The sequence below is a fragment of the Halichoerus grypus genome, chromosome 5 (assembly GCF_964656455.1).
Source record: "Halichoerus grypus chromosome 5, mHalGry1.hap1.1, whole genome shotgun sequence".
In the NCBI taxonomy this organism is placed as follows: Eukaryota; Metazoa; Chordata; class Mammalia; order Carnivora; family Phocidae; genus Halichoerus; species Halichoerus grypus.
Genome location: NC_135716.1, coordinates 147,873,340 through 147,888,026, shown reverse-complemented (window position 1 = coordinate 147,888,026; position 14,687 = coordinate 147,873,340). Strand labels below are relative to the sequence as shown.

Sequence of the window (14,687 nt, the reverse complement as noted above, 5' to 3'; positions counted from 1 at the left end):
CAGATGGTTTCTTCTCTTTCACCCTAAGACCTACAGATAAGATAAAAAAGTTAACTATCAGCAAACTCAACTGACATAATTCTCAAACTAGGGAAATGAGGCCAATGGAGAACATTCAAAATCATTTGGAACTCCCAGCATAACTCTTACCCATTCAGGGCAAACAAGTTATTTATTGTAAGCCAAGCAACTTACATTATCTCATTAAATCTTCTCAACAACCCTAAAAAGTGGATACCGTTATATCCATCTTAACAATGAGAAACAAGTTTCAAGGAGGTTAAGATTGTAAATGCTATGTTCTGTGTTCTTTACCACAATTTCTTAAATTCCAGGGGGGAATAGTGGCAATGGTACACGTCAGATTTGAGAGACATTTCTATTCACAGTTTACACAAATTGAACCCAATACTTTTGAGGCAACTGTAAGATTTTCAGGATGTGCTGTCCATTGGTTAGAAACATGGGCCTAGAATTTTATTTTTGATAGTCATCATATGGGTCGTAAGGGAAGCCACTGGCATGGATGACATTACCCAAGTGGGAGGGCTGAGAGAATGGTATTAGTTTCCTATTACTCCCTTAACAAATTACCACAAAACTTAGTAGCTTAAGGCAACACAAATTTATTACCTTACAATACTGGAGGTCAGATGTCCTAAAAAAGGTATCAACAGGGCTGCTTCACTTCTGGAGGCTTTGAGAAAAAATGTTCACTTGCTTCTGGAAGCTACAGGCTTCTGGAGGCTGTCCTCAATCTTCGGAGCCTGGTCTTGCATTACAAACCCTTTCATCTCTCTGCTTTTGTTGTCAAGTCACCTTCTCTCTAAATTTGACCCTCTTGCCAAACCCTTAGAAGGACCCTTGTGATTATATTGGGGCCATCTGGATAATGCAGCATAATTTCTCCATCTAAACATCCTTAACTTAATCATCTTCAAAGTAGCTTTTGTCATGTAAGGTAACACATTGATAAACTCTTGAGATTGGGATATGAACATCGTTAGGGAGCCATTATTCTTCCTATCACAAGAACCCTAAGAAAAATTTAAGATGAAAGACATTTTAAAGGCTTCTTTGTTTACTGTAACAGAACTACCACTCTCCCACTCATTCAGACATAAACTTTAATCATCTTTCAGTCACTCCTTCATAACTTCTAATCCCTTTCCTATTCAGTCACCTAATTTTGATCACTGTTTCTTAGGGATTTTTTTTAAAATTCACATCTATTCCACTCCATATCACTACACTCATTTAGATTCTCAGTACCAAACATCTGAAATATTATGATAGTGTTATAGTACTCTTTGTGTTTTGTATTTTCCTCTTTTGATCCATTCTACCCACCAATATCGGATTAATCTTCGTAAAATACTGTTTTAACCATTTCACTTTTTCTATTGAAAAATATTCCATGTGGGTGCCTGGGTGGCTCAGTTGGTTAAGCCTTCAGCTCAGGTCATAATCCCAAGGTCCTGGGATCGAGCACTGCATCGGGCTCCCTGCTCAGCAGGGAATCTGCTTCTTCCTCTGAGCCTCCCCTCTGATTATACTCCCTCTCTGGCTCTCTCTCTCTCTCTCAAATAAATAAAATCTTTTTTTAAAAATCTTAAAAAAAAAAAAGGAAGAAAAAAAGAAAAATCTTCCATAGTATTCAAAGCCTATCTATAGTCTGGCCTCCGCAAACCTATTCCACTTGACTACAGTTAATTTTGTCTCCCAACATATGACATACATATGAACCCTATGATTCCCATTTTGATTTTCCTATCTGTATTGTCTATCCCTTCCTTCCTTAACCTTATCTTTAAGAATGAGCTATCATTTGTCCATCACTATGTAGCTCTCTTCCTAACTTCTACAGTATTTAGAATCTACATGACACCTGACAATTAGTATACGCAACATTATAAACTTCTTTCTATGTATACAGCATGGTGGTTTCAGATGCTGTTTTCTCAAATTAAATTTTCCCAACCAGTTCTCTTTCCCCTTTCAATTGCCAACTGAGATTATCTTGTTTGACTGTTACTAAGCTACTCAACAGATAGAGATCTTGTTTTACCCCAGAGCAGTAATGCAGCTAAAAATGGAGAAAGAAGCAGAAAAAAGATGGCAAATCTCAAAAAGAGTATGAGGTAGTCTGAATCTACATTCTTTGACAGGCAAGGAAATGTGATTTTCATGTATGTTGCATGACCATCTCTGTGGATAGCTGGGGCTTCAGCCACCATACTGGAACCCCCTCCCTAGAGGACTCCCACTGAACAGGAGTACTCTAGCTTCAAGATGCTTCAGGATATAATGCTGGTAATGGGACCTGGGCTATAAAAAGACCTGTATAATATATATAGTAACTGAGGACCTGTCCTATTTCTGAGAAAAATCTCAAGGGATGAGACTACAATCATAGCTATTACTCAAAGAAGAAAGTAGGGCATATCTTAGGGCCTATGACACCAAAGAGAGGGAGCACCTAGTGAGTTAATTTGATTTTGACATGATGATAGAAGGGCTTATACAAGTGTAATCATATTTTGGTTATTCTTTCTCTTTCATATATTGTTTTTTCTGTTACTGCTATTGTTGTTGGAGGTGCTAGTAATTACACTAAACCAATGATTATCAAAAGAAACTTAGTATTTCTCAGTCATACAGAAATGAGGCTATCATATTTGCCACATGGTATGTTGTGGAAAGAATCTGACAAGGTGAGGAGCCTATACAGTTAGTTTTTATTCACCTAGTGATTTAGAATTAGGAGATAATGGTGCCTGCCACTTGTGAATGGAGCTCTTTCGGTTTTCCCCTACTCCTCTGATGAGTGTGTCAGAAGGCAAAAAAATTACTACACATTTGTAACCAAGTAATTTATCCTGGAAAATGTTCCATGTCCACTTGAGAAGAATAAAATTTTGTTGCTTTTTGGATGGAATGTTCTGTACTGTCTGTTAGGTCCATCTAGTCTAATATGTTAACCTTAAAGGCCAATGTTTCTTTATTTTGTCTAAATAGTCTATCCATTGACGAAGCAGGGTATTAAAGTCCCCTACTATTATTGCACTGTTGTCTATTTCTCCCTTTAGGCCTGTTAATATTTGCATTATATATTTAGATGCCCCTATGTTAGGTGATGAGTATCTACAAATATTATATCCTCTTGTCAGATTCATGCTTTTATCATTATATAATGACCTTCTTTGTGTCTTCTTAAAGTCTTTGTCATGGAGTCTATACCCCGGCTTTCTGTTTCCATTTGCATGGAGTATCTTTTTCTATCCCTTCACTTTCAGTCTGTGTGTATCCCTAAAGCTGAAGTGAGTCTCTTGTAGGCAGCATATAGTTGGGTCTTGTTTTTGTATCCACTCAGCAACTCTGTCTTTTGATTGGAGAATTTAGTCCATTTACATTTAAAGTAATTATTCAGGTGCAGACTTACTGCCATTTTGTTAATTGTCTTCTGGCTATTTTGTAATCCTTTTGTTCCTTTCTTCTTCTCTTGCTCTCTTCCTTCCTGATTTGATGATCTTCTCTAGTGGTGTACTTAGATTCCTTTCTATTTTTCGTGTATCTACCATAAGTTTGTGCTTTATGGTTACCATGAGGCTTACATAAAACATATTTGTAACAGTCTATTTTAAGTTGATAACAACTTAAGTTTGAATGCATTCTAAAGTTCTACATTTTTACTCTTTCCCCTCCTACATTTTGTTTTTAATGTCATAATTTATATCTTTTAATCTTGTGTTTCCATCAAAAAAACTACTGTTGCTAGTTGTTTTTACTATTTTTGTCTTTTTAATCTTTTTTTTATTTTAAATTTTTTATTGTTATGTTAATCCCCATACATTACATCATTAGTTTTAGATACAGTGTTCCATGATTCATTGTTTGTGCATAACACCCAGTGCTCCATGCAGAACGTGCCCTCCTCAATACGCATCACCAGGCTAACCCATCCTCCCACCCCCCTCCCCTCTAGAACCCTCAGTTTGTTTTTCAGAGTCCATCGTCTCTCATGGTTCTTCTCCCCCTCCAATTGCCCCCCCTTCATTCTTCCCCTCCTGCTACATTCTTCTTCTTCTTTTTTTCTTTCTTAACATATATTGCATTATTTGTTTCAGAGGTACAGATCTGAGATTCAACAGTCTTGTCTTTTTAATCTTCATACTAGATTTATAAATGATTAATCCACCACCATTACAACATTAGATTATCCTGAATTTAATCATATATTTACCTTTACTGGTGAGATTTATGCTTTCATGTTTTCCTATACTAATTAACTATCATTTCAGCTTTAAAAAGTTCCTTTAGGAGTGGAGCCTGAGGTTCCTGAGGCCTATGGGGCCTTGCTGGAGATGGACAGCCAGATTCCTTATGATGTCTACCCCTGGGTCTTCCTGCCTGCCTATGAGAATCCCCCAGCATAGATTCTGCCTCTTGAGAGGGTATATCACCCAGACTACAACAATGAGTTGACCCAGTTTCTGCCCCAAATTGTCACACTGAAGAAGCCCCCTGGAACTCAGTTGGGATTTAATATCCGAGGAAGAAAGCCCTCCCAGCCAGGCATCTTTATCTCCAAGGTGATTCCTGACTCGGATGCACATTGGACATCAGGAAGGGGACAAAGTCCTAGCTGTGAAACGTGGATTTCCAAGACACTGAGCACAGCAAGGCTGTTGAGACCCTGAAGACCGCCTGCGAAATCAGCATCCGTGTCCACTTCTTTCCCTACAATTATCATCATCAAAAAGAGAGGACTGTACACTAAAGAGCTGCAGCCCATAGCCCTCCACATGGAGTCTTCTAAGACAAGCTGGTTAGGCCTCAGGGAAGCCTCTTGGGAACCTCTACTCTCGGCCCCATCCTGGCAGAGCTGCATGGGGAGGATGGGGACACAGTGAGGCCCTGCCACCAAGCCAGCTAGCCAACTGCATTACCCAAACTGTACTGCACTTCTTGTTCCCTCATTCTGTAGGTGAGCTTCATTCCCTGAAACGGGACGGATGGAGATACCTAGGTATAGCCTGTGGAGAGCCCAGCTAGAAAAGGCAACTGACGTTTACTGAATACCACATGCTAGCCAATTACACGTGTCATATCATTTTCATCAGAGTCTAGAAACCAATAGCAAAAAGGATCCTGGGGACCTTCCATCACATCCCATCATTGTATTACCAGTCTCATACACTCCGGAGACTCCCTGGGACTGTTTCTCTCCCCCCTCCTCCTATCCTCTCCCCCAAAAAGTAAACGGCAATGCTGGGGGGAAAAAAAGAAGTTCCTTTAACATTTCTTGTAAGGCCAATCTATTGGTGATAAAATCCTTCAGCTTTTGTTGTCTGAGAAACTCTTTATCTCTTCTTCAATTCTGAAGAACAGTTATGCCAGGCAGAGTATTACTAGTTGGCAATTTTTCTTTCACCACTTGGAATATACCATGCCACTCCCTTCTGGCCTACAAAGTACCTTCTGAAAAATCTGCTTACAGTCCTATGGGGGAGGGGGGTGTCCTCTGTATATAACAAGTTGTTTTTCTCTTTTTACTTTTAAGATTCTCTCCTTACCTTTAACTTTGGCAATCTGATTATTATGTATCTTGGTGTGGGTCTCTTTGGATTAACTTATTTAAAACTCTCTGGGTCTGGGGCGCCTGGGTGGCTCAGTTGGTTAGGCGACTGCCTTCGGCTCAGGTCATGATCCTGGAGTCCCGGGATCGAGTCCCACATCGAGCTCCCTGCTCAGCGGGGGGTCTACTTCTCCCTCTGACCCTCTTCCCTCTCGTGTTCTCAGTCTCTCATTCTCTCTCTCTCAAATAAATAAATAAAAATCTTTAAAAAAAAAACTCTCTGGGTCTGGATGTCTGTTTCCCACCCCAAGTCTGGGAAGTTTATAGCCACTATGTATTTTTTGTTAAGATTTTTTATTTATTTATTTGGGGGGGAGAGAGAATAAGAGAGAGAGAATACAAGCAGGGGAGAGGAACAGAGCGAGAGGGAGAAGCAGACTCCCCACTGAGCAGGGAGCCTGATGTGGGACTCGATCCCAGGACCTCGCGATCATGACCCGAGCTGAAGGTAGATGCCTAACCAACTGAGCTACCTAAGTGCCCCTTTTAGCCACTATTTCTTCAAATAAGTTTTCTGCCCCTTTCTCTCTCTTCTCTTTCTGAGAAGCCTCATAATGTAAATACTGATTTGATGTTGTCCCATAAGTTCCTTATCTTCACTTTTTCATTCTTTGTCCTTTTTGACCCTCTAACTCGATGAATCCACTGCCCTGTCTTCAAGTTTGCTGCTATCTTCTACTTCATCTAGTCCATTTCTGAATACCTCTATTGAATTTTTCAGTTCAATTGTTGTATTCTTTAGCTCTTTTGATATCTCTTTGGTACTTTATTATATTTTCTATCTCTTTGTTGAAATCCTCACCTTGCCATGCATTGCTGTCCTGACCTCAGTGAGCATCTCTATGACCATTATTTTGAACTTTTAAAAAAAAATTTTTTAAAGATTTTATTTATTTGAGAGATCGCGTGCATGCATGGACATGAGTGGGGGAGAGCGGCAAAGGGAGAGGGAGCAGACTCCCCGCTGAGCAGGGAACCCAACAACACAGGGCTCAATCCCAAGACCCTGAGATCATGACCTGAGCTGAAGGCAGACGCTTAATCAACTGAGCCACCCACCCAGGCACCCCTATTTTGAACTCTTTATCAGGTAAATCACTTATCTCTGTTTCATTAAGATCTGTTCCTGGGGTTCTATCATTTTCTTTCACTTGGAATATACTCTGTTCATTTTCCTTGACTCTCTGGGCCGGTTGCTAAGCATTAGATGAAACAGCTACCCCTTCCAGTCTTGATGTAGTGGTCTTATGTAGGAGATGAACTTTATCTTTCAATCCTGCCATAGCTCTTGGTTGTCTCTCAAACTTTTATAATCATCCAAGCACACTTCTTTGTTCTTAATGGCTCCCAGTAGTTGAAGGTGTGCCAAAAACTGTCAGTATCCCAAAGGGGAGGATCTCAGCAGCCAGATGTAGGCTGATTAAGAGCTGGATCTTCAGGCAGCAGCTATTGAAGTGAGTAAATATATCTCTTTCACGAAAAGATTGGGGATGGGTATATCTGTCCGTACTGGGGTGACAGCCACTTAAGAACTGTTTCTTTGCTACCTTCCCAATGAACCCATGAACACAAGCCCTGCTGGCCACCAGAGCCAGGCTATCATCATACGTCTCCCTGGACAACAGCCACAAAAGCTGGGCTGCCAGCTGTGTGCACAGGCTCCTTTCGTGGATCCACCAGTGATATGGCACAAGGCAGAGAGTAGCGTGAAGATGGCACTCATCAGCCTCCCCATTGTCTGAAGAGTAATGCAGTTGGCTCCTTGATTTGTGTTAAAATAAAAGCCTCCCCCTGAGACTGCAGTACTATAACATGCAAATAGGCCTCTTCCACAAAAAGTCTAGGCATTTCTGCCTGCTGCCTCTGTACGTGCCCTGGAGGATGGCTGGTTAAAAACTGTTTCTGTTTGTTACAGTCTTGTGTACTCATGAATGCAAGCCATGCTGGCCACAAGAGCCAGGCAATCAAGGGGCATCCCTGGTCAGTAGCTGCAAAAACCCTGGTGCCAGATGTGTGCGTGAGCTCCTTTCTGAGATAGTGAAGACCTGGTGCAAGGCAGAGGACGAGCAGGAAGATGGTGCCTGCTAGCTTCTGTGGTCTCTGGAGACTATTGCAGTTGGCCCCTAGATAGGTCTTAAATTAGAAGCCTACCCCCCAGACTGAAGCTTTTAAGAGGGGCTCTTTCATGGAAAGACTGGGTACGTTTCAGTCTGCTACCTGTGTGCTTGGCCCTGGGGGGTTAGCTACAGTAAGTCAACAAAAGCCCTTCAAGAGCTGCCTCTGAGTTCACTATAGCCTTGTGGGTCTCATGAACACAAGCCCTATTTTCTTTCAAAGCAGGATGTTTTGGGGGCACATCCCTCAAATGGAAGTCTTAGAAGTCGGGGCACCAGATGTGGGATCCAAAACCTTTTCGTTTCAGGAAGAAGCTGGGAGTTGTTCCTTCCCTCCCAGGTATGTTGCTAACCAGGAGTTGTTTTTTATGGTAAGATTGTTTCTCAGCCTCTCCTCATCTTTTTTGATGAATTTTATCTCATTTACCCAATGAGTAGGAGTCACTCAGCTTGTTTCCGTATTTCTTTCAAAGGGAATGTTTCCATATGTGGCTGTAGACTTGGTGTGTCCATGAGAATAGCTGAGTTGAGCCTCTTATGTCACCATCTCAAACTGGTAAACTACATGCCAATTCTAATCCTCATAAATTAGGTAAATACTGCACAGAGGAAAAAACTGCATCTAGAGTTCTGTCCAAGATATTGAGGCATACACACATACACGCGCGCGCACGCACACATGCATATTTGTATATATATTCTCCATATACATATGTATATGGAGAATGGTTCTCAGACAGCAAGACTGCTTTGATACTTAAAACATTTTTCCACAGACTAATTCTAGAGTCTTTATTCTTTCTCCCTACCATACTGCCTCTTAGGAAGAATACTTATAAATCAACAAACTTTCAAAGTAAAATAAAACAAAAAACTTTAACTGGTATGTTTCATACATTGTTGGGAGAATTTTAAATGGTAAACCACTTTGAATAACCATTAGGCACTTTCTTAAACAGTTAATACATTACCTTATGACCCAGCAATTCCACTTCTAAGTATTTATTCAAGAGAAATAAAAACCTTCATAAAATGAATATCCACAAAAAGATTTATATAAGAATGTTAATATCAGCTTTATCCATAATAGTCAAAAAAAGAACCAACCCAAATATCCATCAACAAATGAATAAATTGTGATGTATTTGTACAATAGAATACTACTCAGTAGTAAAAAGGAATGCATTTCTGATTCATGCATCAACATGGATAAATCTCAAAAACATTATGTTGAGTGAGAATAGGAAATAAGAAAAACATATATGCTATATGATTCCATATACATGATATTCTAAAGTAGGAAAAACTTATCTATGGCAACAGAAATGAGAATAGCAATTGCCTCTAGAGGTTGGAGAAATGACAGGAAAGGACATGAGGAAGCCTTTTAAAGTGACAGGAATGTTCTATATCTTAATTGGAGTTATGATTTCATGAATATACTTTTATTGACATTTATAAAACTGTACTATTAAGATCTGTGCATTTTATCTTATAGAAGTATACCTCGACAACAACAAGAAAGGGTAGTATAAGAAAAAAACTAATGAAGGACAGGTCTTATTTCACTTCATGCCTTCATTTACTCATTCAACAAATATTTATTGAGCATCAACTGTGTTCTAGGTTCAGGATATACAGTGAATAAAAATATAGAAAATGTTGCTCTCATTACACATGCATTGTAAAGGGGTGATACAGACAATAAACAAGATTTAAGTATTTTAAATACACACATATTTAAGATAATGATAAATTAAGGATTACAGCAGGGAAGGGGGATATGAAACATTGGGAAGGGATTGAAATTTCTGATAGAGTGGCCAAGTAAGACCAACATTAAGAAGATAACTTTGAGGGACGCCTGGGTGGCTCAGTCGGTTAAGCGTCTGCCTTCAGCTCAGGTCATGATCCCAGCGTCCTGGATCGAGCGTCATGTCGGGCCCTCTGAGTGGGGAGCCTGCTTGTCCCTCTCCCTCTGCCTCCCCTATGCTCTCTCTCTCTCAAATAAATATAACCTTTAAAAAAAAAAAAAAGGTAACTTTGGGGCTTGTATCTATGACTTGATTTTGAAATATGATTGAATGTGGCATTACGACAATTCTGAACTTAGGCCTTTAAGAGTTTCTGCTTGCCCTCTTCTATCTGTATTCATCACAGATGTGAACCCAGATAATCACTGGGTTATCTGTAGTCCCTTAAGAGGATGACAGAATGAATATGCATGTAACATATCTGAGCTCCAACCTGCTCAGGAGATAGTCCAATAAGACCTCAAACATGAAGCAGAGCAACCCACACAAACAGCCTAGATCAGTCAACTCACAGCAAATGCCTGAATGAAAGTAAGTAATTGTTTTAAGCCACTGAATTTAGGGTGGTTTGCTGTTCAACAATAGCATCAGTTTGGAATGAAATACTATTTAGGATTTACATTTTAAAAAATACTCTAGCAGGCCACCTGGCTGGCTCAGTCGGAAGAGCTTACAACTTTTTTTTTTTTATGTTACGTTAATCACCATACATTACATCATTAGTTTTTGATGTAGTGTTCCATGATTCATTGTTTGCGTATAACACCCAGTGCTCCATTTAGTACGTCCCCTCTTTAATACAGCTCTTGATCTCAGGGTCATGAATTCAAGCCCCATGCTGAGGCTAGATATTACTTAAGTAAATAAACTTAAAAAAAAATAAAATTAAAATTAAAAAATACTGTAGCAGTACTATACAATTATAAAAAGGAATGAGCAACTGTTCCATATATCACAATGAAGAGACTTCCAGAATATACCCTTGAGTGAAAAAAAAAAGCTGTAGAAAAGGTGGTGTACTGTACTATCATTTATTTAAGACTGATAAGAATATAAAAATATAAACATACTCACTTTTACTTTTTTCAATGGGAAAATAAAGGACTTTTTAATGTTAAAAAAGGAGGAAAAGGCAAAAGGGAAAAGAAGTTAGACTTCTTTGACTATACTCTGATGCGTAGATTTCACTTTGTAACCATGTAAATACTTTATTTAACAACAAAAGATGTTTAAAGGATTCTCAAAGATAGAGTAATGTGCCTAGTAACAGTGACTCTGGGTATGGAGCCTGCTTAAGAATTTTCCTTCTGCCTCTCCCTCTGCTCTTTCCCCTGACAAAAAACCAAAACCAAAACCAAAAAAAAAAAAAAAAAAAAAAGCCATTTATTTAAGCCTTTGGTATTGCTTAGTTGTGCTGAGAGTTTCCTACCACTCTCACTGAAGCCAACTTTTCAAATCTCCCAGTGGATTTCATTTTAGAGTCTACCATCCCAAATACATAGACGGTCCCACTTACATTACAAATGGTTCTAATATAATAGTTTATATTTCACTCTTCCCTATTTGAGCAAAGATGAATAGCCAGTTTCCAAATACCTACTGATACTAATGCACCCACCAACCAACTAAAAAATTACATCATCATTAGTAGCCTCGAAGCCTTCAGAGTGCTACTTCCTAATCACTTTCCTTTTTCCACTAAGTTAACTATTACCCTGAATTTTACCTTTATTATTATCTTGCTTTTCTTAAGAAAAATATATTCCCATGAATGGGTAAAACAACCATGAAACTCATATATGAACTAATAATATTTAGAAAATACAAGACTTATTATTCACTTATTCATTATATTTATTAAGCACCGATTCTATTCCAGGCTTAAGAAGCTCATAGCTTGGTCAGAGAAACATAACAGGAGTGATGGGAGGAAGGAAGAGGTAGAGAAGAAGAGAGGAAGTGGAAAGAAGAGATAAAACAGGGTAAGAGCAGTCATGCTAGGAAACTAAAATTAATTCATTTTTATTAAAACATAAATTTTTAATTAAGAATTGTGGAAAATGAAAGAAGAGTAATAGATGAGTTGTCTTCACATTATGAGAAAAATCAGATATATCCAAGGGATACTCAAAAGCAGAGCACTTAGAGGACTGGAGCACAACACAGAGCAGACTATTACTGTCAGTGCTACAATGGTAAGGACAATTTGATTTCAAGAAGGTCATCAACTTCAGAAAGAGGAGAGAGGCCTTGAGCAGCAACATGACAGGTCTCTATCACAGCACAGGGGGCAGCATAGTAGACAAAAGTGTTATCATTCCTGCATCAGGTTTACCTGGGATGCTTATTAAAAACACTGGTTTTTAGACTCTGCCTTGCACGACTGAATCAGACTTTCTGGAAGTAGGGCTCTAGTTTACTAACCACCTCAGGTGATTCTTATACTGATTAAAGTTTGAGAACCACCAGCACAATGAAAACAGAGCATTGCCTACCTCCTAATCCCCAGCTGGATATTTTCAGGTAAGCCACTTCAACTCAGTGCAAAAGTTTTCCTGTTGTTAAAAAGGACTACTGGGGTACCTGGCTGGCTCAGTCATAAAGCATGCAACTCTTGATCTCAGGGTCATGAGTTCAAGCCCACGTTGGGCGTAGAGGCTTGCTTACTTACCTATATACATACATACACACATACATACCTAAAAAAGTAAAAATGAAAATCAGGGCTACTGAATTATACTATTTTAAATTTTACCAAGCATTGCTTTTCTGTTATTGTTCTTTTTAACATCATTAGTCTGATTAGAACAACCTACATAGATGCTTTTATTGACAATGTATGTGTACTAAGAAAAATAAAGCACGTCTCTACTATTTCCCAAAATAAGCTGCCATATGATTCTGTACTAATGTAATCTACTCACAAATTGGTCAATGCAAATAAATGCCAAACAGTACCACAGTGCAGATGCACACACATTTTATCACAAAACAGTTTGATATAAGGAAATACTAACAATCATTGACCCAGTTTCAGTTTCTTAAATAACTTTTCTTTGAAAGTTTTTCTTAAAACTTTAAATTTTTCTTTAAAAAATCTCAAAATGTAGAAGCTTCACCAAAATTGAATTGTATCAATTCAGTATCTATCTTTCATACAAACATCTCCTTCATATAAGTTGTACATGCATTCAATTCACAAAAATGAACCAGGCACTGCTAGTAAGTTGGGGAACTCAGGTCTTGAAAAGCCTTTATTATTATGACACTGCATTTTTTAAGGTATCTCTAAAAACACTTATAAATATGCTTCTACCACCTAGTATAGCACTTATCACATAGTATTACAATTGCTGGTTTATGTGCCTCTACCCCCCACTAGACTGTAAATGCCAAAAATGCACAGATCACTGACCATCATGGTCAGTGTTGTAACCCCTGTGCATAGCAAATTGCCTGGCACATAGTAAATCAGTCAATTAATAGTTGTTGAAAGGATAAATGGATGGATGAATTTCATAGAAATACATTTCTTATGCACTCACTGTTCAAGTATTTTAGACACATTAATTCATAACCCTCTCAACATCCTCACAAAATTAAGTACTACTGAGGAAACAAGCTCAAAGAGATCAAACAGCATTACCAAGTTGCTCAGCTACTCAGTAGCAGAACCAGAATCTGAATCTAGAGCCAGAACATCAAAGTGATCAATCTTTCCACTACAACCCTGCAAATTTCGTCAAGATGTTAACATAAAAAAGGAAGAGTATTTGTACCACAGTCTTAGGAAGGCTTGGGTTGTTCCCGAGTTTCATCAAGAAGAATAAACTGTCAGCAGCAAAAGTATCAATCAAACTAATCACATTAATATAACAAGTTTCTAACAAAAGGGTACACCAAGTATAAGGAAAGAAGAATCAGAAAGTAAGAATTTTTCCATTACTGACCAAAAAAGTTACTATAAAGATATCTTAAAGATACTAAAGATAGTATTCATGGAACTAATTGCATGAATATCTCAACACTAGAAATAAAGCAGGAATAATTCCCTAGACTTAGCATAGCCTGGGTAAGCCAACCTCCAAACAAATCGAGGTACGTTGTTCTGCTCTGCTTCCTTACTTACCAATCCATATTCTGATAACCAAACTGGTTTCTCAGGTATCCTAATACCAGGAAGAGGATGTCTGAATAATGATTACAAGTACTGTGGTCAATGTAAAAGTGTCTATCCTGCTGTAAATTAATATTCTAATTAACAAATCTGCCTCCTGTGAAGCTGTTATTCCGAACCAATTCCCCAGAACATTATCACTGATGGTAACAGATAAAGAACAAATAACATGGGGCGCCTGGGTGACTCAGTCATTGGGCGTCTGCCTTCGGCTCGGGTCATGATCCCGGGGTCCTGGGATCAAGCCCCGCATCGGACTCCCTGCTCGGCGGGAAGCCTGCTTCTCCCTCTCCCACGCCCCCTGCTTGTGTTCCTGCTCTTGCTATCTCTCCGTCAAATAAATAAATAAAATCTTAAAAAAAAAAAAAAAGAACAAATAATATTTAAGTCTGCAGAGCAAAGAACCAAACCACAGAATTGGGATAAATTGGCCAATCTCTCTCATTATTTGAGTCACATTTCATAAAAATATCCAAACCTTGCATTTACAACTATGATTCAATTTTAGCAGAATCTTAAAGTTAGATCTTTTTTTCTCCATTCACTTTCAAGTATACCAAACGGAATTTTGCTTATGATACCACAGGCATATAAATAAGTATACAAAATTATATAGGCCAATAAAAAGCACTTTTTGATATAAGCAAAATTTCCCCCTAAATAAGCAAATGATAATAAGCAGAGTGAATTACTGCTAGTCTCAAATTGTCCACTATCAATTTTTCACACTTAGCCCACAGGCAAACTGCTTTTCCAAAACTACTAAAATTAGGGCTTCAAAATAAAAAGCCTGAGAGATTTACTTAGGATTTAATCACATTCCATTTTGATATGTGAGAGAAAAAGCCAAAAGGTAACTTGGATTTTAAGCCTTTAAGGCTTAAAGTCCCTCATATATGAAGCCCTTTAAAAACTCAATTCTTCCTTTTCTGTTCTTTTATGAT

The 14,687-nt window shown here is 38.5% G+C and overlaps 1 protein-coding gene and 1 pseudogene across 5 annotated transcripts in view; one reads left to right on the top strand and one right to left on the bottom strand.

The window, feature by feature from the left end:
• The window catches only part of FAF1 (Fas associated factor 1), a 503,750-nt gene that overhangs the window by 459,005 nt on the left and 30,058 nt on the right, over positions 1-14,687 (bottom strand). The window lies entirely within an intron of this gene.
• Positions 4,349-5,163, top strand: LOC118545878 (PDZ domain-containing protein 11 pseudogene; annotated as a pseudogene).